Genomic DNA, 18,943 nt, shown 5'->3' with positions numbered 1-18,943 from the left:
CCCTCCTCGTATTGGTCAAAACTTATGTTATGCATATGAATTTGTCAATACTATATAGAACGCCAAGCATATCCATATAAACTATGGATATGCATAGAAAACCATACAAAAGTAAAAAAAAATTATGTATAGAAAAATATACATATATTTATATAAGTGAATCGTATGGATATGGCTTATAGGTATAATACCTATAAGGCATAATAATGTATAACAAGTAAATATACATTGAAATGTGAATGCATTGTATGGATATGGCATATAAATGCCATATATATAGAAATAAATTGTATATCAATGATATAACAATTATAAACCTAGTGAGGGGCGGCACTAGTGAATGAATCGTATGGATATGGCTTATAGGTATAATACCTATAAGGCATAATAATGTATAATATAATAAATATACATTAAGATATGAATGGATTGTATAAATATGGCATAGAAATGCCATATACATAAGAATAAATGGTAGAATTTACCCATATATCACTGAAACACGATATATAAACCTAGTGATAGCTGGCACTAGTACTGTAAACAGGCACGCAATAGTGCGTGGGGTAAAAAACTACTATAGGGAGGTGGTCGTTGGCGGGCCCCTCCTCGTATTGGTCAAAACTTATGTTATGCATATGAATTTGTCAATACTATATAGAACGCCAAGCATATCCATATAAACTATGGATATGCATAGAAATCCATACAAAAGTAAAAAAAAATTATGTATAGAAAAATATACATATATTTATATAAGTGAATCGTATGGATATGGCTTATAGGTATAATACCTATAAGGCATAATAATGTATAACAAGTAAATATACATTGAAATGTGAATGCATTGTATGGATATGGCATATAAATGCCATATATATAGAAATAAATTGTATATCAATGATATAACAATTATAAACCTAGTGAGGGGCGGCACTAGTGAATGAATCGTATGGATATGGCTTATAGGTATAATACCTATAAGGCATAATAATGTATAATATAATAAATATACATTAAGATATGAATGGATTGTATAAATATGGCATAGAAATGCCATATACATAAGAATAAATGGTAGAATTTACCCATATATCACTGAAACACGATATATAAACCTAGTGATAGCTGGCACTAGTACTGTAAACAGGCACGCAATAGTGCGTGGGGTAAAAAACTACTATAGGGAGGTGGTCGTTGGCGGGCCCCTCCTCGTATTGGTCAAAACTTATGTTATGCATATGAATTTGTCAATACTATATAGAACGCCAAGCATATCCATATAAACTATGGATATGCATAGAAATCCATACAAAAGTAAAAAAAAATTATGTATAGAAAAATATACATATATTTATATAAGTGAATCGTATGGATATGGCTTATAGGTATAATACCTATAAGGCATAATAATGTATAACAAGTAAATATACATTGAAATGTGAATGCATTGTATGGATATGGCATATAAATGCCATATATATAGAAATAAATTGTATATCAATGATATAACAATTATAAACCTAGTGAGGGGCGGCACTAGTGAATGAATCGTATGGATATGGCTTATAGGTATAATACCTATAAGGCATAATAATGTATAATATAATAAATATACATTAAGATATGAATGGATTGTATAAATATGGCATAGAAATGCCATATACATAAGAATAAATGGTAGAATTTACCCATATATCACTGAAACATGATATATAAACCTAGTGATAGCTGGCACTAGTACTGTAAACAGGCACGCAGTAGTGCGTGGGGTAAAAAACTACTATAGGGAGGTGGTCGTTGGCGGGCCCCTCCTCGTATTGGTCAAAACTTATGTTATGCGTAAACATATGATTTTGTCAATACTATAAAGAAAACTTGTTTTGTACATACAAAACTAAATGAATTATATGGATATTGAAAAATAAATGGCATTATATCCATATAATGAAAATATACTTGTATTCTCTTATTATAAGAGAGAATACCGTATAGTTGGTTGGCAAAGACAATTGAAAATACCCGAATTGCAGATGATGGGTTCAAAAACTACTATAGGGTGGTGTAGCAAATAATATGAAGATGATATATCCATATAATGGATATACACTAGTATTCTCTTATTATAATAGAGAATACCATATAAATGGTTGGCAAAGACAATTGAAAATACCCGAATTGAAGTTGACGGGTTCAAAAACTATTATAGGGTGATGTAGCAAATAAAATAATGAAGATATATCCATATAATGGAATTATATGTGTATTCTCTTATTATATGAGAGAGTACCAAACGGTTGATTGGCAAAGACAATTGAAAATACCCGAATTAAAGATATTGGGTCCAAAAACTACTATAGGATGGTCAATGGGCCGGCCATCTACTATTGACGTGACAAAATACTGTCTGTCGGTAGAGAAGATATTAATCCGTCAAATTTGTTTCTTTATTCATTTATGAATATGAGACTTGGCTCCACGGTTAATATTTTAAGCCCAAAGATAATAATGTTGAAACAAAGGCCAAGGTTTCTATTATACATAGAATAACAAATTGTTTCCGAACTTTATCGTTAATCCAAATAAATAATTACAATTGAGGCAGGCTAATAATGATATATATTTTGTATTGATAATCTTGATATATATGTATATTGGTCTGCCATTATCACATACTGAGTTATGTGATAATTCCCTGCGGGGATAAATTAAAAGAGGTGTCCCTATATTAAAAGAAAATAATATATATATATATTATTTTTTCTAACGTACATATCATATATGCGCTCGGTTTTATATTATATATTACCAAAGAGTCTTATATGAATATATACAGATAAATTTTAAATTTATCATCAAAATACAAATGATTTAATTCAATATTTTATATTGGTTAAACAAAAATTGTACATGTGTGGATACAATAATGACGTATGTCGAACAAAAAAGATATTTTAGAATGAAATATGCAAATATAAAGAAAATTATTACGTATTACGAAAAAAAATATTGTGTTTTTAACATCAATAATTAAAAAACTTGTTATTATTAGTGGCGGAACAAGTATATATTGTGAAAACAACAAACGTATACGAATGCTATATAAAAATGGCCGTATTCGATAGAAAACAATCTATAAAATTTATATTGCTAATTTCTATTCAAAAATATGAATGAAATATGAATAAAAACATTATTCTGGTTGATCCTGCCAGTAGTTATATGCTTGTCTCAAAGATTAAGCCATGCATGTCTAAGTACACACGAATTAAAAGTGAAACCGCAAAAGGCTCATTATATCAGTTATGGTTCCTTAGATCGTTAACAGTTACTTGGATAACTGTGGTAATTCTAGAGCTAATACATGCAATTAAAACATGAACCTTATGGGACATGTGCTTTTATTAGGCTAAAACCAAGCGATCGCAAGATCGTTATATTGGTTGAACTCTAGATAACATGCAGATCGTATGGTCTTGTACCGACGACAGATCTTTCAAATGTCTGCCCTATCAACTTTTGATGGTAGTATCTAGGACTACCATGGTTGCAACGGGTAACGGGGAATCAGGGTTCGATTCCGGAGAGGGAGCCTGAGAAACGGCTACCACATCTAAGGAAGGCAGCAGGCGCGTAAATTACCCACTCCCAGCTCGGGGAGGTAGTGACGAAAAATAACAATACAGGACTCATATCCGAGGCCCTGTAATTGGAATGAGTACACTTTAAATCCTTTAACAAGGACCAATTGGAGGGCAAGTCTGGTGCCAGCAGCCGCGGTAATTCCAGCTCCAATAGCGTATATTAAAGTTGTTGCGGTTAAAACGTTCGTAGTTGAACTTGTGCTTCATACGGGTAGTACAACTTACAATTGTGGTTAGTACTATACCTTTATGTATGTAAGCGTATTACCGGTGGAGTTCTTACATGTGCTTAGATACTTGTATTTTTTCATATGTTCCTCCTATTTAAAAACCTGCATTAGTGCTCTTAAACGAGTGTTATTGTGGGCCGGTACAATTACTTTGAACAAATTAGAGTGCTTAAAGCAGGCTTCAAATGCCTGAATATTCTGTGCATGGGATAATGAAATAAGACCTCTGTTCTGCTTTCATTGGTTTTCAGATCAAGAGGTAATGATTAATAGAAGCAGTTTGGGGGCATTAGTATTACGACGCGAGAGGTGAAATTCTTGGACCGTCGTAAGACTAACTTAAGCGAAAGCATTTGCCAAAGATGTTTTCATTAATCAAGAACGAAAGTTAGAGGTTCGAAGGCGATCAGATACCGCCCTAGTTCTAACCATAAACGATGCCAGCTAGCAATTGGGTGTAGCTACTTTTATGGCTCTCTCAGTCGCTTCCCGGGAAACCAAAGCTTTTGGGCTCCGGGGGAAGTATGGTTGCAAAGCTGAAACTTAAAGGAATTGACGGAAGGGCACCACCAGGAGTGGAGCCTGCGGCTTAATTTGACTCAACACGGGAAAACTTACCAGGTCCGAACATAAGTGTGTAAGACAGATTGATAGCTCTTTCTCGAATCTATGGGTGGTGGTGCATGGCCGTTCTTAGTTCGTGGAGTGATTTGTCTGGTTAATTCCGATAACGAACGAGACTCAAATATATTAAATAGATATCTTCAGGATTATGGTGTTGAAGCTTATATAGCCTTCATTCATGGTGGCAGTAAAATGTTTATTGTGTTTGAATGTGTTTATATAAGTGGAGCCGTACCTGTTGGTTTGTCCCATTATAAGGACACTAGCTTCTTAAATGGACAAATTGCGTCTAGCAATAATGAGATTGAGCAATAACAGGTCTGTGATGCCCTTAGATGTCCTGGGCTGCACGCGCGCTACAATGAAAGTATCAACGTGTATTTCCTAGACCGAGAGGTCCGGGTAAACCGCTGAACCACTTTCATGCTTGGGATTGTGAACTGAAACTGTTCACATGAACTTGGAATTCCCAGTAAGTGTGAGTCATTAACTCGCATTGATTACGTCCCTGCCCTTTGTACACACCGCCCGTCGCTACTACCGATTGAATTATTTAGTGAGGTCTCCGGACGTGATCACTGTGACGCCTTGTGTGTTACGGTTGTTTCGCAAAAGTTGACCGAACTTGATTATTTAGAGGAAGTAAAAGTCGTAACAAGGTTTCCGTAGGTGAACCTGCGGAAGGATCATTATTGTTTAATATCCTTACCGTTAATAAAAAAATTTGTTTTTATTATAATAATATAATATATTATAGTAATACAAATAAAATATAAATTGCCAAAAATATGATCTTTTATAGATCAAATATAAAATTTCGAACAAGCAAATCGAAATAATAATTGTAATAATAAATATATTATTGCATTAAATAAGAGATAAATAAATAAGCAAAAGCAAACAAATAACAAATTCGAACAAGCAAATCGAAATTATTAAATTTATTTAATATTATTATTATATTGTATATTAAATGCAATTAATTAATAAAACACTGTGTGTATATGGACCATAATATACACGCGTTGCGATATGTATTGTTCATCTCAGTTATGCGCATACATTGGATAATGCAACAACCTAAAATGTACAATGTTGTACCTGATTATTACAGGTTAATGTTTTATATAAATTTCAATATATATCGCTAAAAAAAAGTATTAATACCGTAAATTGCCATTTAAAAAATACTTGATATATTATTGGTTATATGAAACTAAGACATTTCGCAGCATTCGTTTTAGGTATAAAAATCAATTTATTGAAGGAATTGATATATGCCAGTAAAATGGTGTATTTTTAATTTCTTTCAATAAAAACATATATGACAAAATTACCAAACCAATATATAAAACTCTAAGCGGTGGATCACTCGGCTCATGGGTCGATGAAGAACGCAGCAAACTGTGCGTCATCGTGTGAACTGCAGGACACATGAACATCGACATTTTGAACGCATATCGCAGTCCATGCTGTTATGTACTTTAATTAATTTTATAGTGCTGCTTGGACTACATATGGTTGAGGGTTGTAAGACTATGCTAATTAAGTTGTTTATATAAATTTTATAATGAAATTTTATAAGCATATGGTATATTATTGGATAATAATAATTTAATTATTATATTATTCATAATATTAACAAATATATGAAAAACATTATCTCACATTAGTAAATAATTTGAATGTGAAAAACGAAGAGAAATATTTTCTTTTTCAATCAAATAATACTGAGAAATGTCTAGCATAAAAAATTTATCTAGAATTGTCTCTTATTAAAGATTAGTAAATAGAAAGCCGTTGACAATATTATTATTCTTCGTTGATTCGTTAGACCAAACAAATGCCATACAAATATATAAAATATATAACGAATTTAATAAAATGTTTTATCATTATATATAAAGAATTAATTGCAAAAAAAGTTATACACAACCTCAACTCATATGGGACTACCCCCTGAATTTAAGCATATTAATTAGGGGAGGAAAAGAAACTAACCAGGATTTTCTTAGTAGCGGCGAGCGAAAAGAAATCAGTTCAGCACTAAGTCACTTTGTCTATATGGCAAATGTGAGATGCAGTGTATGGAGCGTCAATATTCTAGTATGAGAAATTAACGATTTAAGTCCTTCTTAAATGAGGCCATTTACCCATAGAGGGTGCCAGGCCCGTATAACGTTAATGATTACTAGATGATGTTTCCAAAGAGTCGTGTTGCTTGATAGTGCAGCACTAAGTGGGTGGTAAACTCCATCTAAAACTAAATATAACCATGAGACCGATAGTAAACAAGTACCGTGAGGGAAAGTTGAAAAGAACTCTGAATAGAGAGTTAAACAGTACGTGAAACTGCTTAGAGGTTAAGCCCGATGAACCTGAATATCCGTTATGGAAAATTCATCATTAAAATTGTAATATTTAAACAATATTATGATAATAGTGTGCATTTTTTCCATATAAGGACATTGTAATCTATTAGCATACAAAATTTATCATAAAATATAACTTATAGTTTATTCAAATTAATTTGCTTGCATTTTAACACAGAATAAATGTTATTAATTTGATAAAGTGCTGATAGATTTATATGAATACAGTGCGTTAATTTTTCGGAATTATATAATGGCATAATTATCATTGATTTTTGTGTTTATTATATGCACTTGTATGATTAACAATGCGAAAGATTCAGGATACCTTCGGGACCCGTCTTGAAACACGGACCAAGGAGTCTAACATATGTGCAAGTTATTGGGATATAAACCTAATAGCGTAATTAACTTGACTAATAATGGGATTAGTTTTTTAACTATTTATAGCTAATTAACACAATCCCGGGGCGTTCTATATAGTTATGTATAATGATATTTATATTATTTATGCCTCTAACTGGAACGTACCTTGAGCATATATGCTGTGACCCGAAAGATGGTGAACTATACTTGATCAGGTTGAAGTCAGGGGAAACCCTGATGGAAGACCGAAACAGTTCTGACGTGCAAATCGATTGTCAGAATTGAGTATAGGGGCGAAAGACCAATCGAACCATCTAGTAGCTGGTTCCTTCCGAAGTTTCCCTCAGGATAGCTGGTGCATTTTAATGTTATATAAAATAATCTTATCTGGTAAAGCGAATGATTAGAGGCCTTAGGGTCGAAACGATCTTAACCTATTCTCAAACTTTAAATGGGTAAGAACCTTAACTTTCTTGATATGAAGTTCAAGGTTATGATATAATGTGCCCAGTGGGCCACTTTTGGTAAGCAGAACTGGCGCTGTGGGATGAACCAAACGTAATGTTACGGTGCCCAAATTAACAACTCATGCAGATACCATGAAAGGCGTTGGTTGCTTAAAACAGCAGGACGGTGATCATGGAAGTCGAAATCCGCTAAGGAGTGTGTAACAACTCACCTGCCGAAGCAACTAGCCCTTAAAATGGATGGCGCTTAAGTTGTATACCTATACATTACCGCTAAAGTAGATGATTTATATTACTTGTGATATAAATTTTGAAACTTTAGTGAGTAGGAAGGTACAATGGTATGCGTAGAAGTGTTTGGCGTAAGCCTGCATGGAGCTGCCATTGGTACAGATCTTGGTGGTAGTAGCAAATAATCGAATGAGACCTTGGAGGACTGAAGTGGAGAAGGGTTTCGTGTGAACAGTGGTTGATCACGAGTTAGTCGGTCCTAAGTTCAAGGCGAAAGCCGAAAATTTTCAAGTAAAACACAAATGCCATACAAATATAATTATATTATATAAATCAAGCTAATTAATATACTTGAATAATTTTGAACGAAAGGGAATACGGTTCCAATTCCGTAACCTGTTGAGTATCCGTTTGTTATTAAATATGGGCCTCGTGCTCATCCTGGCAACAGGAACGACCATAAAGAAGCCGTCGAGAGATATCGGAAGAGTTTTCTTTTCTGTTTTATAGCCGTACTACCATGGAAGTCTTTCGCAGAGAGATATGGTAGATGGGCTAGAAGAGCATGACATATACTGTTGTGTCGATATTTTCTCCTCGGACCTTGAAAATTTATGGTGGGGACACGCAAACTTCTCAACAGGCCGTACCAATATCCGCAGCTGGTCTCCAAGGTGAAGAGTCTCTAGTCGATAGAATAATGTAGGTAAGGGAAGTCGGCAAATTAGATCCGTAACTTCGGGATAAGGATTGGCTCTGAAGATTGAGATAGTCGGGCTTGATTGGGAAACAATAACATGGTTTATGTGCTCGTTCTGGGTAAATAGAGTGTCTGGCATTTATGTTGGTCACTTGTTCCCCGGATAGTTTAGTTACGTAGCCAATTGTGGAACTTTCTTGCTAAAATTTTTAAGAATACTAATTGGGTTAAACCAATTAGTTCTTATTAATTATAACGATTATCAATTAACAATCAATTCAGAACTGGCACGGACTTGGGGAATCCGACTGTCTAATTAAAACAAAGCATTGTGATGGCCCTAGCGGGTGTTGACACAATGTGATTTCTGCCCAGTGCTCTGAATGTCAAAGTGAAGAAATTCAAGTAAGCGCGGGTCAACGGCGGGAGTAACTATGACTCTCTTAAGGTAGCCAAATGCCTCGTCATCTAATTAGTGACGCGCATGAATGGATTAACGAGATTCCTACTGTCCCTATCTACACACTCTAATCTGGCAGTGTAAGTAATCGTACCTGTTTATTTTTGCTCGATTCGAAAATTCGTGTTTTTGCGTTTCCTCAAAAGTTACATTGGCGGAAGTGGTATCAGACTCCGCGGTTTGGCTGCGCGGTCAAGTAGTGTTGCTCGCGTGATCATACACACGCCAGGAGCGGCGGAATACGCGTTTTCCTTTTGTGAACAATTGAAAGCATTTTTGGTAATTTATTTTGTTTTAAAAATTTGAGTCGAGCTGAAAAGGCTACTGGGCCTTAACAAAAATTGGGTGAGTGTATTTTTGAGTCCCATTTTTAACACCACCAAAGAGATGTCGGAGGGGGAGGATTCAATGAGCGAGGGCGAGATGCGCCTCGACGGTAAGCGCAGCCGAGGTAAGGTGCGAGACAACCCAAAAGCTAAGTTGATTGCGCTCGACGAGGAATCGTGGGCGAATATTGTTGAAACGGACAAGGACTGGGACGACCAACCAGAGGGTCGCCCTTCATCATCTGCATCGTCCGCGAAGGGAGCTAGGGCGAAGATTGTTACACCCGGCGGAGAAAAAAAGCGCTCCAAAGGACGTCCTATGACGTCATCGAAGGTGGCATCGCGCGCAAAAGAGGTGAAGACTATCAAGACCACCGCTGACCCCGTCACTGCTGCCAGTGCTGACGTCGCTACTAGCGCTGACGCCGCTGCTGACGCCGCTACTGCCGCCGCCGCTGGAGACGTCGTGAAGTATGACCACGCCATGGAGGTGGTGAGGGGTGGCCCCGGACGGATTTCCGCGGAAGTTGCGAAGATTCGCACCGAGCTTATACTCGACACCAGCGTTATCGTGAGGAGCTCCACCAGGGAGCTGCTACTCGTCGTGGCCAAATATGAGGCCCTTATTTCGGCGCTCGCGCTGCGTAACGTGGTCCTGGAAGACCGATATCGGCAGTCCAAGAAGGCACCACTGCCGCCGCCGCCGCCGACTACCCAACCCTCTGCCCCGCGGATGCCCTCTGCATATGCCTCTGCATATCCAAGCCTCCCGATGCCATCCGCCGTTCCGGTCCCGATGCCGCGAAAACCGCGCGAGACCTGGTCGGCCATTGTCCACAGTTCCGACCCGAAAATTTCGGGTAAGGAGCTGGCGGAAAAAGTCAGAAAGGAGATTGCTCCCTCGCTAGGAGTACGTCTGCATGAGGTGAGAGGGCTGGCGCGTGGCGGTGCCATCATCCGCACCCCATCGTCCGGCGAGATACAAAAGGTGGTCGCCAACAAGAAGTTTGTAGAAGCTGGCCTAGAGGTGAAGCAAAGCCCAGCGCAAACGCCGAAAATTGTGGTCAGCAACGTGGACACTGCGACGCCGCCGGATGAGTTTATGAGCGAGTTGTACAAAAACAACTTCGCTGATAAGATGAGTCTGGAGTTGTTCAAAAAGCAGGTTCGACTGGAGAAGTCGTGGTCGCAGGCGGACGGCGCCACAGTTAATGTGACGCTGGAAGTCAGCACCACGGCCCTCGACGTGCTCGATGGCGGAAAGGCCTACATTGGCTGGTTCGCCTATAATTGCCGGGCGTTGGAGCGCACATACGCGTGCCACAGATGCGTTGGATTTGACCACAAGATCAAGGACTGCCGGTATAAAGAGAATGTCTGCCGGCAGTGCGGACAGACTGGCCACAGTGCGCGCGCATGTCAGAACCCGGTGGACTGCCGGAATTGCCGTTTTAAGGGCTACCAGTCGGGGCACCACATGCTGTCCCCTGGATGTCCGGTATACGCGGCGGTGCTTGCAAGGGTGAACTCTAGACATTAATGTTTAGGTTCATCCAAGCTAACTGTGGTCGAGGCCGTTGCGCTGTCATCGAGCTTGCCAAGCAGATGAGAGATGCTGGCCACCTGTTCGCACTAGTCCAGGAGCCCTACGTGGACGCTGGCAAGCGACTCACTGGACTGCCTGGAGGAATGAGGATATTCGCCGATAGGAGGAAGAAAGCTGCCATCATCGTGGACGACCCATCTGCCATCTGCATGCCCATCGAGGCTTTGACGACGGACTACGGAGTGTGCGTGAGTGTCACAGGAAGATATGGCACAATCTTTCTGGCCTCCGTATACTGCCAGCATCTAGCTGCTCTGGAGCCCTACACTGACTACCTGGATACGGTTCTGCTATTAGCTAGCAGAACACCGACAATCCTCGGACTTGATGCTAACGCAGTCTCCCCTATGTGGTTCAGCAAATCCCCAGACAACTCTGGAGACCGCCTGAACCGCGAACGGGGACAGCTCATGAACGAGTGGATAATCGCAAGCGGTGCCAGTGTACTGAATACGGCCAGCCAGGTGTTCACGTTCGATAATCACCGCTCTAGAAGTGATATCGACGTGACCTTCGCCAACGAAGCGGCGCGAGTATGGGCAACCTACGATTGGAGAGTTGACTTCTGGGAGCTGAGTGACCACAACATTATCACTGTTGAGGTTACTCCAGATCCGAGCAGTACCGTTGAGAGCCTAGCTCCGGTACCGCAATGGAAGCTCTCCAATGCAAGTTGGCGAAGATTCAGTGTAGAGTTAAGGAGTGCAGCACAGAGTCTCGAGGAACTGGAGGAATCGCCGTTGGACGACCATGTGTCTGCCCTTCGCTCCATCGTACACGATGTGTGCGACAGGGTGATAGGGCGCAGGATACCTGCAGCGAGGGGAAACGTAATATGGTGGAATCCTGAGCTGAGTACCAAGCGCCAAGAGGTCCGGAGACTGAGGCGTAGGCTGCAGGCAGCTCGCCGGAGTGGCACCGACGATGCTGAGCAACTTGCCGCTGGACTGAGATTTGCCTCAGGCCAGTACAAGAAGCTTATCTTGACGACAAAGGAGCAAAACTGGCGGGACTTCGTGGGACGGCACAAGGATGATCCATGGGGGCACGTATACCGAATATGCCGAGGCCGGAAGAAGACAGCCGATCTCGGATGTCTCCGGTCGAACGGCGCGCTTTCCGTAACTTGGCACGACTGCGCAAGTGTGCTCCTCCGCAACTTTTTCCCTGTTGCGGAGTCGACGACACGAGAAGACATACCCCCTGGTGCCCCACCGATCCTCGAAGCCTTCGAGGTGGCAAACCAGCGTCGCGAGGCTGAGAAGCCGGCGATCGCCGGGTATGGATGGCATCACGGGCGGTATTGTCAAGGAGGTATGGCGTGCCATCCCTCAGCACCTGACGAAGCTGTACTCTCGGTGCATCTCGGAAGGATACTTTCCGGCCGAGTGGAAGCACCCGAGAGTGATACCGCTGGTAAAGGGGCCAGATAAGGACAGGAGCGATCCTGCCTCTTATCGCGGCATATGCCTTTTGCCAGTGTTCGGAAAGGCGCTTGAGGGAATCATGGTGAATCGGCTGAAGGATGTGCTACCGGATGGCTGCAGATGGCAATTCGGATTCAGGCCTGGACGCTGCGTGGAGGATGCGTGGATGCACGCCAAAAACACCGTCGCCAACAGTCGCGAGAGGAGGGTCCTTGGAATCTTTGTCGATTTCAAGGGAGCCTTCGACAAACGTGGAGTGGAGTGCGGTGCTGGATCGGCTTGTCGACGTAGGCTGTCGAGAAATCGACTTGTGGAAAAGCTATTTTTCCGGCCGTAGCGCAAGCATCATCAGCAGGTATGAAGCAGCCACAGTTGCGGTTACACGGGGCTGCCCGCAAGGGTCCGTCAGTGGTCCATTTATTTGGAATTTACTGATGGATGTGCTGCTTCAGCGCTTGGAGCCACATTGTGCTCTGAGCGCGTTTGCAGATGATCTTCTGCTTTTCGTCGACGGGAATTCCCGTGCCGATCTGGAGCGGAAGGGCGAGCAGTTGATGGACATCGTGGGAGCCTGGGGAGCTGAGGTTGGAGTGAGTGTGTCAACCAGCAAGACGGCAATAATGTTGCTGAAAGGACAGCTTTCACGCACGAGGAGACCGACGGTACGGTTTGCTGGAGCAAGCCTGCCTTACGTCACCAAATGCCGGTACCTTGGCATCTTAGTCGGCGAGCGGTTGAGTTTTCTCCCGCATATCTCTGCTCTCAGAGATCGGCTGGCTGGAGTTGCCGGAGGACTAGCGCGGGTGCTTCGAGTCGATTGGGGGCTCAGCTCCCGTGCTAAGAGGACGATTTACAGCGGACTCATGGTCCCATGTGCACTCTTTGGTGCCTCGGTCTGGTACAAGGCGGCGAGTAGGGGCAAGTCCCTTAAACTCCTCACCTCGTGCCAGAGGTCCATCCTTTTAGGATGCCTACCGGTATGCCGCACAGTGTCCACGGTGGCACTGCAGGTGCTTGCTGGTGCTCCTCCAATGGATCTGGATGCTCACAGGATCGCCGTGAAGTTCAAGCTGAGGAAGGATGTCCCCCTGGATGAGAGCGACTGGCTCCACGGACAGGACCTGTCCGTGTTGGACTGGAAAGCTAAGATGGCGCTGCTAGACGAACGTCTGCTAAATGAGTGGCAACTCAGATGGGATCGCGCGGAAACACGGCTCCGTGACTCGCGAGTTTTTCCCAGAGGCAGCGTTCGTCTACAAGAGGAAAGACTTTGTCTTTACCCTCAAAGCCGGATTCTTGCTGACAGACACGGGTCGATGAACGCATTTCTGCAAGGCAGGACCCTCAGCACCACGACCGCATGCTCATGTGGCGTGGCAAGAGAGGACTGGCGCCACATACTGTGTGAATGCCGCCTGTACAACGATTTGCGGGACCTGGATGCCCTTGGAGTCGTTCGAGACCAGGGAAGATGGATCGTCGCGGGAGTAGTCGAGACCCCAGAACGGATGCGTCTCCTAGGAGTTTTTGCCGATGCTGCCTTCTCGAGGCGAAGGATGGATGCGACGAGGGAGGAGGAACCACAGGCGCCGGGACGTTAGTCCCACACCTCTTTTGCCGTGTGGTAGCGGCGAAGAATACTGCCACAGCCTGCCATAGCTTGTCGTAGGAGGCGACTAATATGGCAATGGTTGCCCCATCCGAGCTTGTCGGAGCTGAAGGGGTGAGGCTCACCGAGCCTGTAATTTCGGTACCACGGGTTGAGCAGCTCCAAGGCTGCTCATTGAGGTTGGCCCCCTTGTGGGAGTATCGTGGTGGCTGTGGTTGACACCTATATCGCGGGTAGAGTCCTCGGGCTCGACGTGGATGTTGCGTTATACAACTCGGGTGCTGTGACCCACAGAACAGTAGAGATTTTAGATAGATCTCGCCCCTACGCAAGGGGGAGTGCTTGCCCGACAAGTAAGTACTCGAATTGCTACTGGGGTGGATGCTATGTACATAGCTATAGCTTCTAGTCCGGGGCGTTGGTCTGGCGCTTAACCTAGACCCGTGCATTATATACTCACTTGTGGGTATATTAGAATGCCGTGGTTGTAATCCCTTCATTGTGGAACACGCCACGTAAAATAAATTCGGAGGGATCCGAGACACACCTGTCCCTATCTACTATCTAGCGAAACCACAGCCAAGGGAACGGGCTTGGAATAATTAGCGGGGAAAGAAGACCCTTTTGAGCTTGACTCTAATCTGGCAGTGTAAGGAGACATAAGAGGTGTAGAATAAGTGGGAGATATTAGACTTCGGTTTGGTATCGCCAATGAAATACCACTACTCTTATTGTTTCCTTACTTACTTGATTAAATGGAACGTGTATCATTTCCTAGCCATTATACGGATATATTTATTATATCTTATGGTATTGGGTTTTGATGCAAGCTTCTTGATCAAAGTATCACGAGTTTGTTATATAATCGCAAACAAATTCTTTAATAAAACGGTGCATTTATGTATTTTTGATTTGAAAATTTGGTATAACTCCAATTACTCAGGTATGATCCAATTCAAGGACATTGCCAGGTAGGGAGTTTGACTGGGGCGGTACATCTCTCAAATAATAACGGAGGTGTCCCAAGGCCAGCTCAGTGCGGACAGAAACCACACATAGAGCAAAAGGGCAAATGCTGACTTGATCTCGGTGTTCAGTACACACAGGGACAGCAAAAGCTCGGCCTATCGATCCTTTTGGTTTAAAGAGTTTTTAACAAGAGGTGTCAGAAAAGTTACCATAGGGATAACTGGCTTGTGGCGGCCAAGCGTTCATAGCGACGTCGCTTTTTGATCCTTCGATGTCGGCTCTTCCTATCATTGTGAAGCAAAATTCACCAAGCGTTGGATTGTTCACCCATGCAAGGGAACGTGAGCTGGGTTTAGACCGTCGTGAGACAGGTTAGTTTTACCCTACTAATGACAAAACGTTGTTGCGACAGCATTCCTGCGTAGTACGAGAGGAACCGCAGGTACGGACCAATGGCACAATACTTGTTCGAGCGAACAGTGGTATGACGCTACGTCCGTTGGATTATGCCTGAACGCCTCTAAGGTCGTATCCGTGCTGGACTGCAATGATAAATAAGGGGCAATTTGCATTGTATGGCTTCTAAACCATTTAAAGTTTATAATTTACTTTATAAACGACAATGGATGTGATGCCAATGTAATTTGTAACATAGTAAATTGGGAGGATCTTTGATCACCTGATGCCGCGCTAGTTACATATAAAAGCATTATTTAATACAATGGACAAAGCCTAGAATCAATTGTAAACGACTTTTGTAACAGGCAAGGTGTTGTAAGTGGTTGAGCAGCTGCCATACTGCGATCCACTGAAGCTTATCCTTTGCTTGATGATTCGATAATAAAGATGTTGCAAGCGGGCATAATCATTATGCTTGCTTGCAGCATCGCACGCCACTTTGTTTGTGGTGTGTAAGGTAGGGAAGAAGAAATATAAAAGACCTAAATTGGAAACATCAATATATAAGTAAATATTGAACAAACAAAATGTATCGTCATCTTATTAGTGACGCGATGATAAAGTGGCAAACATATTCCATGTATAAATATTCCTATGGTATTAAAATTCAAGTAAAGAGGACATATATAAAAGTTTGTATATATGGTTCATTCAATGGTAGCAGCGGTTGGTTGGTTGGTGTCTGCTCCTCTTATTGTTCAAAACTTATGTTATGGTAGCAAGTCTGTATCGTCATATTATTAGTGACGCGAAAAAGTAGTGGCAAAACATATTCCATGTATAAATATTCCTATGGTATTGAAATTCAAGTAAAGAGGACATTCAAGTAAAGAGGACTTATATAAATATAAGTATATATAATGGTAGCAGCGCGGTTGGTTGGTTGGTGTGTCTGCTCCTCTTATTGTTCAAAACTTATGTTATGGTAGCAAGACTGTATCGTCATATTATTAGTGACGCGAAAAAGTAGTGGCAAAACATATTCCATGTATAAATATTCCTATGGTATTGAAATTCAACTAAAGAGGACATATAAAATTACTATCAATGGTAGCAGTGGTTGGTTGGTTGGTGGTTGGTTGGCGGCTGCTCCTATTATTGTTCAAGACTTATGTTATGGTAGCAAGTCTGTATCGTCATATTAATTATTAGTGACGCGAAAAAGTAGTGGAAATCATATTCCATGTATAAATAGATTCCTATGGTAATGAAATTTTCAAGTAAAGAGAGGACCATTCAAGTAAGAGGACATATAAAAAGTAAGTATATGTTCCTCCAATGGTAGCAGTGGTTGGTTGGTTGGCGGCTGATCCTCTTATTGTTCAAAACTTATTTTATCAATATGAGTTTGGCAATACAATAAAGAAGACCAATCTAATCCATATAAAACTAAATGTATTATATGGATATGCTTAGGAAACCCCATATATTCATAAAAAAAAATTATGTATAGAAAATTATACATATATCTTTTATATAAATGAATCGTATGGATATCGCCTTATGGTAGGTATAATAACTTTTTAAGGCATAATAATGTATAATATAGAAAATATACATTGAAATATAAATGCATTTTTATAGATATGGCGGCATATAAGTGCCATATACACAAGAATAAATAATAGAATTTACCAATATATAATTAAAATGAGATATATAAACCTAGTGAGGGGCTGCACTAGTATATGAATCGTATGGATATGGCTTATAGGTATAATACCTATAAGGCATAATAATGTATAATATAATAAATATAAATTAAGATATGAATGAATTATATAAATATGGCATAGAAATGCCATATACATACATAAGAATAAATGGTAGAATTTACCCATATATCACTGAAACACGATATATTAAACCTATGATAGCTGGCACTAGTACTGTAAACATGCACGCAATAGTGCGTGGGGTAAAAAACTACTATAGGGAGGTGGTCGTTGGCGGGCCCCTCCTCGTATTGGTCAAAACTTATGTTATGCATATGAATTTGTCAATACTATATAGAAACGCCAAGCATATCCATATAAACTATGGATATGCATAGAAATCCATACAAAAGTAAAAAAAAATTATGTATAGAAAAATATACATATATTTATATAAGTGAATCGTATGGATATGGCTTATAGGTATAATACCTATAAGGCATAATAATGTATAACAAGTAAATATACATTGAAATGTGAATGCATTGTATGGATATGGCATATAAATGCCATATATATAGAAATAAATTGTATATCAATGATATAACAATTATAAACCTAGTGAGGGGCGGCACTAGTGAATGAATCGTATGGATATGGCTTATAGGTATAATACCTATAAGGCATAATAATGTATAATATAATAAATATACATTAAGATATGAATGGATTGTATAAATATGGCATAGAAATGCCATATACATAAGAATAAATGGTAGAATTTACCCATATATCACTGAAACACGATATATAAACCTAGTGATAGCTGGCACTAGTACTGTAAACAGGCACGCAATAGTGCGTGGGGTAAAAAACTACTATAGGGAGGTGGTCGTTGGCGGGCCCCTCCTCGTATTGGTCAAAACTTATGTTATGCATATGAATTTGTCAATACTATATAGAACGCCAAGCATATCCATATAAACTATGGATATGCATAGAAATCCATACAAAAGTAAAAAAAAATTATGTATAGAAAAATATACATATATTTATATAAGTGAATCGTATGGATATGGCTTATAGGTATAATACCTATAAGGCATAATAATGTATAACAAGTAAATATACATTGAAATGTGAATGCATTGTATGGATATGGCATATAAATGCCATATATATAGAAATAAATTGTATATCAATGATATAACAATTATAAACCTAGTGAGGGGCGGCACTAGTGAATGAATCGTATGGATATGGCTTATAGGTATAATACCTATAAGGCATAATAATGTATAATATAATAAATATACATTAAGATATGAATGGATTGTATAAATATGGCATAGAAATGCCATATACATAAGAATAAATGGTAGAATTTACCCATATATCACTGAAACACGATATATAAACCTAGTGATAGCTGGCACTAGTACTGTAAACAGGCACGCAATAGTGCGTGGGGTAAAAAAACTACTATAGGGAGGTGGTCGTTGGCGGGCCCCTCCTCGTATTGGTCAAAACTTATGTTATGCATATGAATTTGTCAATACTATATAGAAACGCCAAGCATATCCATATAAACTATGGATATGCATAGAAAACCATACAAAAGTAAAAAAAAATTATGTATAGAAAAATATACATATATTTATATAAGTGAATCGTATGGATATGGCTTATAGGTATAATACCTATAAGGCATAATAATGTATAACAAGTAAATATACATTGAAATGTGAATGCATTGTATGGATATGGCATATAAATGCCATATATATAGAAATAAATT

At 40.2% G+C, this 18,943-nt stretch overlaps 2 non-coding genes and 1 pseudogene across 2 annotated transcripts; all 3 read left to right on the top strand.

Annotated features, from left to right (window-relative positions):
• Positions 1-3,195: 3,195 nt before the first annotated feature.
• Positions 3,196-5,190, top strand: LOC119562722. The gene has a single exon (XR_005221986.1). It is a non-coding gene; the product is annotated as a small subunit ribosomal RNA (ribosomal RNA).
• Positions 5,191-5,850: 660 nt separating this feature from the next.
• On the top strand, positions 5,851-6,029 carry LOC119562727. Its single transcript, XR_005221989.1, has one exon. It is a non-coding gene; the product is annotated as a 5.8S ribosomal RNA (ribosomal RNA).
• Positions 6,030-6,430: 401 nt separating this feature from the next.
• On the top strand, positions 6,431-15,869 carry LOC119562725 (annotated as a pseudogene).
• Positions 15,870-18,943: the final 3,074 nt, after the last annotated feature.

Source organism: Drosophila subpulchrella, unplaced genomic scaffold, assembly GCF_014743375.2.
Source record: "Drosophila subpulchrella strain 33 F10 #4 breed RU33 unplaced genomic scaffold, RU_Dsub_v1.1 Primary Assembly Seq89, whole genome shotgun sequence".
Taxonomy (NCBI): Eukaryota; Metazoa; Arthropoda; class Insecta; order Diptera; family Drosophilidae; genus Drosophila; species Drosophila subpulchrella.
Note: the sequence above shows the minus strand (reverse complement) of the source record. Positions and strands in the feature narration are given on the sequence as shown.